The following is an 8,472-nucleotide window of genomic DNA, read 5'->3' as shown; positions in this document are numbered from 1 at the left end:
AATAAATACAAGCCCCCGTCCCTAATAACCTACAGTCAGTGAAGTTGGTTAGAAACAAGCTAACCAGACCAGTTTCTGTCCCTTTAACAAAAGTTTGATTTGCAGAAAACACCAGGTGAAGCTTTTCTCTAGCACCTGCTAATTGATGTGGAGCAAGCTTCCCTTAAAGGGACAGCTGCAGGGTCTGGTTCAAATGCTGGCTTCAGAGGAGTAAGAAGAAAGTGAGGGTAAGCAAGGGAGGTGTTAAAGGAAGCTATAGAATTAGAATGGCAGCACGCAAGTAATTAATGTATTGGTTTTAGGCAGTGATTAAAAACTTGCATCTAGCAGTCAACTTAAAATCACAGAGTTGGTTCACAGAAGCATATATGTCCCTCTATAGCTGCAACATCAAGAGATGACTAAGATGTGTGAACATCAAGCATATAAAACTAGAGGCAGAATGTTCACATCATTTTATTTAACTTAAAACACAATGCTCTTCAATGAAATCACCTTGTATGTTAATTGTTTCGTGTACATAAAAACAAGAAAGGTAAATGCATGTGTGAACAGGATTGCCAACAGGCCTACAGAAAATGTCCTGGTTCTTTAATAGAGACTTATTGTGTGGAAATGAGCACCTGAAACATTTCATGGCTTGGAGGCAAATAAAATGATCTAAGTCAATTGAAATCAACTACTGGTAATTCAGAAGAAACTTTGTTTAGGATTCACTGAACAGCCATGACTTCTTTTAGCAGATGAAGTTAAATGGTTTTACCTTTAGGAAGAGCACACTGCCCTGACCTAGACAGCCTTGGCTTGTCCAATTTTGTCAGAGCTTGGAAGTTAAGCAGCATAGCCCTGGTTAGTATTTTGATGAGAGACTACAAAGGAGTACCAGAGTTGCTACACAGAGGCAGGAAACAGAAAGCTACCTCTGAATGTATCTTGCCTTGAAAACCCTATAGGGTCGCTGTAAGTCAGTTGTGACTTGAAGGCAGAAGAAAGAAAAAGCACAGCATGGTGTTTCACTTGCTTTGAGTTCTTCAGTAATGTAGAAATCAACGACGAAATGTCAATGCAATGCAGCAACATTAAGAGGAAAAGGAACTAGGGAGAAACCAGCCAAGATAACCCACAAGTCTTCCTTTTTGTGTCCACACCCTATTGAACTTGAGTTAGTTACTATGGTGATCAGCACATTAAAAATCTATTGAGGAGATCAGATGGTGAATGTGCTCTGAAATATTTCCATCAGTGTGTTAAATTAGGTGTGTGATGTCTCTTGCCTGTGTCATATAGCTGTAATTCCATCAGATCTGAAGAAATTAATAGGTAATTTTCAAGCTGGGTGGAAGGAAAATGTATGTCAATTGTACAAGACAAGTATCTTGTCAGCAGCTGCACTTAAATACAACATGCACCAAACAGGCAACTTTCATACATCACAATAAACTATGGCTTTTGTAACAAACTATTTTGTCTGCCAAATCTAAATAGCAAAATTTCATTCGTGCATAAGCCCTGTTTCTTCCCTCACTTCCCGAATGGGTTCATCCTCCTCTAGTGTTGCTTCTGTGGAGAGGGAGAGAATTGCTACTCAGTTGTAAATTCAGATATTGCACCAAAGAACCAACTACAAGCTCTCATGATCTGAAATCCTGGTTTGGTCTGAACAAACTAACTCCAGCTTGAATGCAGATGCTTCAAGAAATAACTACCTATGGTTTGATTGGACTGTGTTTTACATACTGTGGCTTATTTTGACATCTGGATTAAGCATGCTTTACAGATGGACCTGCTCGTGTGTGTAAAGTGCCATCAAGTTGCAGCCAACTCATGGCAGCCCAGTAGGGTTTTCAAGGCAAGAGATGTTCAGAGGTGATTTGCCATTGCCTTCCTCTCCACGGTGACCCGGGTATTCCATCCAGGTGCTAGCCAGGACTGAAACTGCTTAGCTTCTGAGATCTGATGAGATTGGGCTAGCCTATACTATCCAGGTCAGGGCATGTAAAATGAGACAGGAAACTAATTTTGACATCCCTGTTTCAAATCCCATTTCTTAAACAGTCAACAGTTCAAAACAGAACCAAAGATGAAATACTCTTGCCATGACCCTGTTGTAATGTTTGCTTGCTGCTGTGCTTGAAGAAGAAAAACCACAAAGTCACTGTGGTTAGCGTTTAGCAACATATTACAAAGGTTTGCTCTTTTCCCATTCTTTTGACAAGTAAGAATCTTGCAAAAATAAAGCATATTTTTGATATCTTTCTTTGGTGTAAAAAACTGATTTGGTATGTTTATGTGCAAAAACTATAAGGATCCATGAACATCGTCATTGTGGAAGCTAGAGAGTTTTGCACTACAGCAATGCCATGTTTTTGCAAAATAATCTGAGTGTGCCAGCATGGTGATTAGATCTGTGGCCTGAAGAGTGCCGCTCTCTCTTTAAAAAAAAATTGAAATCATGCCCCAAATCTTGACTTATACAAAAACACCCGATTTTTATTGGCAATGTTTAAGGATTCATGCTTTGACTAATGTTTTTGTTCCTGTGGAGCCATGAAGAGCTTCATCTGTGACCTTCACAGTCTAGCCTGTAGATATAGACACAGACAATTATCTTGTGGTGGGTTTCAGTGCTCTGCCTATAAAAATAATACAAACATAGGTATATCCATTTAAGCTCTATAATTTATTCTCACTCAGTGCAACCCTGAGCAGAGTTACACTCTTTCAAGTCCCTTGACATCCTGTTTAGGATTGCAGACTCCTTCATAAATTTAATCCTGCTAGAAACAGAATGCTGATTTAAAGAACCTTAGTCTCAGCGAAGGCCAAGGCAATTCTTGAGCCTGACTACATGAATGAAAGAGGTTAAAATCAATGATAAAGAGTCTCAAATAATTTTAATCAAAGACAACTAAGCATTCCTAATTAAGGAATTACCCTATCTTTGAACTGCCTTAAGGCTTTCCTAACTTAAAGGGGTAAGCGGGTAAATATAACGCCTGATTCCTATGCAGGGAAGGTGAATCCGGCTGAAAATGGATGGCTCAGACTCCTTCCTTCCCTTCATTTCCCCCCACCAAGTCCCTCCAAGCCACGCCTCAGGCAGTCAGTACAACGTTCAAGATAGGCCTACAAAGAGCCCTATCCATGTTCTGTTGATTGATTGGTCGCTTCCCCTGTCAATCCACGATTTTCCCCGGCAGAAGGCCCATTGAGGCGTTCGTTTCTATAAGCAGGGGAGGGGTTAATAGAAAAGCGGGGGCTGGAGCGTCAGTTGAGGAGCTTATTAAGGGGGGGAAGCTTTACGCCTCCTCGATAGAACCGCCCTCCTTATAAATTGCCATTGGGGGAAAGGGGACCTCAGTCAGCACAAACTAGTGTTTCTATTGGCTGACCGTACAGCGAAAGGGTGTTACCGTCCTTAGCCGCGGCCGCTCCCTCCCGGCTTGAAACCTCGCTGTTGCCGGTGAGTTGGAGGCGTTGGAGCTGGAACAGCGCGGCGGGTGGGGCGCCGGGACTTCTGCTCTCTGGGTGTGAAGGTGCCGGTTACCGAGTTGCTTCCCCCCACCGTGAGGAACAGGAGCCGCGGTAGCGGCTGTACTTCCACAGGCTTTGGCCAGACTCAGGTGAAGTCCCTGCCCGGGGTGGGTGGGGGACGGGAAACGTAAAACTGACGCTTGGTTCTCAGTTTGGCGCCGGCGGGATGAGGTTCATTGGGGCGCGGGCGGGTGTGGTTTGATTTCTGCCTTCCTTTGCCAGGCGGGTTGTGGCCCAGGAAGGACCTTTGCCACCTATTCAGCCATCCGCTGTTGGGCAAGAGGGGAGGCTGCGGGTGAAGGGTGGGGACTATTTTGCAAGGGCAAAGGCATTTCTGTGCTGGGGGCCACTTCAACATGTCTCCTTTTCCTCTTGGTCCCCCAGTGTTATATTTCTTTTTCCTGCCTCCCCCTCCCTTCGTTTTCTGTTTGCAAAAAATAAAGCATGCCCAGCCTTATGCATGTTTACTGAGAAGTCCTGCTTAAGTGGACTTCTTCCCATATAAGCGTGCATAGGATCGTAGCTTAAAAAGAGCAGCCTGAGAGAGGGAGAGCAAGCAGCTGAGCTGTTGTGCTTCTCTTCCTTTTCTCCGATGCGGTCTGCAATTGACTTGTTCTTGCTGGTCCTCTTGCTGCTTTGGAAATCTGTGAACATGGGTCTCCTCCCCCCCCCCCCCAGCCTCATTTTTTTCCCCAGAGCCCCTTTCCCTGGAAGTAACGGGCTTGGCAGCTGTCAGGACTCCCGCCTGAGTCACAGGCTGGCAGTCCTGCTGCAGACCTTGCAATGGGCTTGGCTTCCACCCTCCCAGCTCGACTTCCTCATTCAGTTGGCTCTGCATGAGCCAAGCCGCCAAAGGGGGGGAGGAGGAGGAGGAGGAGGAGGGAGGGTGGGAGGGACAGGGCAAGATCAAGCTTGCAGAACGGTCTCTTGTAGCACCTATCGCTCCCCTCTTATCCGCCAAACTCACTTTCCCTTGCCAGCCTTTGCTTTTCCTCCATGACAATATAATATGCCTCTTGTTGCTTATAGTCAGTCGAGTTTCCTCCTCTGATTTCAAACTGTGAGCCTGCAGGGGCACTTTCCCCATGCTGCCAGCCTCAGTGGCGGGTGCCGGGCATCCACATCAGAAGGGGGAGGGTATCGGTTGTGGCCTTGCTGCTCCTTGTGTCTTGCAAGCGCTGTGCTGCTAGGCTGTGTGGAGGGTGATGCGTTCTGTTGATTGTAATGGAGCAGTGTTTAAAAAGCACAGAATCCGTTTTTCTTGTTCCTGATTCTTGATTGTGGTCATAATTTTCAGTCTCTTTTTTGCCATTTAGGGTTAGAACATCCTCAGAGTCTTCACGTTGTGACAGTTGTCTGCCTGTCACGCCCTCCCTGTTTCCATACAACTCTTTTTAGTTTCAAGATTGTAATGCAGGAAGGAAGCTGTTCAAGGCTGAGGTTCCCTCCTTCCTGCAATGGTCTGCCTTTCTCTCCAGCACTCAGAATAGTCCTTATTTTCCTTCTCTGCTCTTTGATATGTGCCCTTGTTTGCACATCTAAATTAGCGTAGACATTCTTCCCAAAGAAGCTTCCTTTTTGAAGGCTTCCTTGACTGTTTTGCGGATTGGAGCATCTTTCCTGTGCCTTCCTGTTTGGGAACTGTAAGGTGAAATATAATGCCATGCAGGTTTGACTTGCTGACATACCTGAGAAATATGCCATTCCAACTGCATTCAGGATTTTGTGGAATTGTCTGACTCAGACTTAGAGGAATGACTTGTGGAACTTGCCCTGTGGACCACCCATAAGGGCCCCTTATCTAAAGTCTTTGAGAGGGGCAGGTCCATAGTTCTTGCCAAAGTTGGAAATTGTTGATGTGTGGCCCTCTGGCTTGGGATTCTTCCTGAACCTTCTTGTTTGAACTGGTAGCATTTTGAGCTGTGTTGGTATTATAGTTTTAAAAGTTTGTGCTTGTATTTCTGTAGAGGCCCATTTTTCCACATAAAGTCATGCAGAACTTTCTGAACTGTTTTGGGTTAACGCATAGTCCCAACTGTTGAGGTTAAATGCAGCTCCCCCCCCCCTCCCCACATAGGTGTGTCAGAAACTTCCTAAGTAACAACTGTGTACTCAGTTACTCCTTCTAGAAAGTTGCGTTTTGTCTTAGTCATCAGGTGAAAAATGTCTGTGGATTACTTATCGCTGTCTCTGTAGTGGAAAGTGCAAACCTTTGAACAGGCTAATGCTGACTGACTCATAGGCTGTGTCTGAAGATGGGGCCCAAGACTTGTGTGCCCAATTGAAATGAAATAGCATTTTAGTAGTTCACTGGATTGGTTGGATGGTTTGGGGGCCGTAACATGCCATTTGAACTGTTTTAGGGGTATTTTAATATATGGCAGAAGTTAGCATTAGCTGACTTGTTTCTTTTGGGGTTATGAGAAGTAGTATTGGGCAGGTGAATGTAACTTAGGAACTTCCTGCTACAGGGCAATCCCAAATGTTCTTCTGGATCCATGACTGGTAGTAGGGGCACTTGCACGCATGGCCTTCCTACTACTTCATTCACCATCTAAGACCATTGCTCAAAAAGTGGTCTGGCCACAGTGATCTATGCTCTGATCATTTCCAGGCAAAAGCGCTGTATTGTTTTCTAGGAGCCGCTTCCTTGGAAAATGGCTCAGAAGCTTTGGTTAGCGTAACATGCGGCAGCCAGGCTACTGTCAGAGGTTGGCTGTAGAGATTGTATCACCCTTGTAGTGAGAGATCTGTACTGATTATCCATCTATTTCCAGGCACAATTCAAAGTGCTGATTCTTACCTTTAAATTTCTAAATTGCTGGGGCCAGGGTAATTGAAGAACCCTCTCTTCCCACACTGTCCAATCCACCGCTCAAGCCCTGCTTTGTGTGCTTGCCTTTGGACGTGAAGCAGGTGGTGACTAAAGACATTTTCTGTGGTGGCCCCTTGCCCTTGAAATTGCCTCCGCTTTGAGGCTTGTGTGACACCTACTTGCTTTTAGGCATTAGGCTAAAAAAAATGTTTTTACCCCAGGCTTTTACTTAGAGGTGTATCTTTTCAGATTTTCAGTGGTTGTCTTCTGATTTATGGCTAGCTTTTATGCTACTTATGTCTAATAACTTGGTTTTTTAATGGCATGAGGTTTTGTTATTTCGTGGTTTTTAATTGCAAGCTGCTCCAAGTAGGATTCTGAAGAAATATTCTAAGTAAATAAATAATTCAAGGCCCTATTGTGGGAGCCACATGTAAGGTTTTCATCTACAACCAACAGCTCTTTGAGACTATGAAGGACCCAGAAGGACTTGCACATGCAGGCTCCACAGGGCAGTGTACACATAGCTTCCATTGTGGCAGCGGCCGTGCACTGGGTCATTTATGGGCAGTAGAAAACCACTGCAAGCATTCAGTTTAACAACATGTTTGAATCCCTTGCCGGACATCCTGATAGCAGTTAAATTGGTATGAGAGGGGGCAGGGAGAACATCTTTCCGATTTGCCCTTGGCATATTAAGGCCTGTTCACTAACTGGCATAAATTGTGTATAAACTGGTGTTGATTACCAATATTTTTGGATTAGTGAAAACTGGGGAAATAGGCAAAGGATTTGTCTGATAATGCTATTCCCTCTTCCATCCATGAGATGTTACTCAACGTAAAAGGTACTGTCTGTAGTTAAACACCACAAAAGCTGTACAGATAGATGTTTAAGTCTTCACAGAAAATTATAGAGCATAATTTTTGAACCAGAAGCAGCTGGTAAGCGCACATTCCTTGTCCTGGATAGCCCAGTCTCTATGTAGTAACTTTGGATTTCCTTGATGGTCTTACATATAAAAGGCGTGTCATCACAGCTGACTCATGACTACCCCGTGTATATAATTTCCCCTGGAAGGGGTGGGTGGGGGTTGTGTGTGTACATACACACATCTATTCCATCCACTTAACTTGATGTTTTAGCTTTAGTTCAGAGGTTTTTCACCTCTTTTTTAAATTGCTAGTAGCTGTAATGAGAGCACCTGGGCAGCATGTGACCAAAATGAGGGAGGGAAACTAAGTTGCAGTGTAAAAATTGCAGCAAAAACATAGTGTTGATGCAGCATAAATACAGATTTGTTTGCTTTGTGCATCCCCTTCTTTTCCCCTCCCCTTCTGTTTGCTCCTTTCCTTTTAAGGATATCATTCAGATATGACCCCCATAAGGGTCACATAATTGTTTAAATTACAGCAATACTTGGCATCTCTTAAATGTTGTATTGCACAATGCAGTTAGATTCTAGCTAAGAGAGAGCCTTAGAAACATACTGGAAAACTCCTTTGTGCTTAGTTATATTTTATTTTTCTGGGTGGTTACCTCCTTTTTGTAACTGTGCAGGACCATGTCTCAGTGGCTTTCTGCCACCAGTGTAGCTTGGTAAGCAGTGTGGCTTGATGCAGGTGATTGTTTCAACTCTGATAGAAGGTCCTGGGTAAGACTTGAGTGCCTCCTGTACTTGTGGAAAGCACTTCTGTCCATGCATGGAGGAGAGGCACTTTTTGTGTTTAGTAGGTAATGACAGCCTGTTGTGTCTTATATGGGGGCCCTCTGACCTTGGGAGGGGGGAAGTAGATGCTTGTTAAATGGTGCATTTTAACCCCTCACCAGAACGCCTATCTGGATGAATTTGCATACTGGCCATCAAAACTGTCCTCTCCTTCTGCAGGCCATAGTAATCCTTCTGGTTTCTGGAAGCTCCCACTGGATGAGAGTTCTGAGTTCTTCCTCCAGTTATAGGAAGGGAGTGCTTGCATTCCTGTGAGCTGTGTGTGTCTAATTTGCTGTGTGTACTTAAACACCACAAAAGTGGTCAGGTATGTCAGAAGCATTCAGGCATGAAAACATTTTGCTTGGGGGCTGGCATTTGTGTTGCTGCAGCGGGCAAAGTGCTATGTTTTTTG

The 8,472-nt window shown here is 44.3% G+C and overlaps 1 protein-coding gene across 2 annotated transcripts in view; it reads left to right on the top strand.

Moving 5' to 3' along the window:
* Positions 1-3,412: 3,412 nt before the first annotated feature.
* MYH9 (myosin heavy chain 9) overlaps positions 3,413-8,472 on the top strand; it is a 90,393-nt gene continuing 85,333 nt past the window's right edge. For both annotated transcript variants that reach the window (XM_048499695.1, XM_048499694.1), the window contains exon 1: positions 3,413-3,623. The gene's annotated coding sequence lies outside the window, so the exon portion shown is untranslated. The remainder of the gene's footprint in view (positions 3,624-8,472) is intronic.

This window comes from Sphaerodactylus townsendi, linkage group LG06 (genome assembly GCF_021028975.2).
Source record: "Sphaerodactylus townsendi isolate TG3544 linkage group LG06, MPM_Stown_v2.3, whole genome shotgun sequence".
Taxonomy (NCBI): domain Eukaryota; kingdom Metazoa; phylum Chordata; class Lepidosauria; order Squamata; family Sphaerodactylidae; genus Sphaerodactylus; species Sphaerodactylus townsendi.
This window is presented reverse-complemented; position numbering and strand designations above follow the sequence as displayed.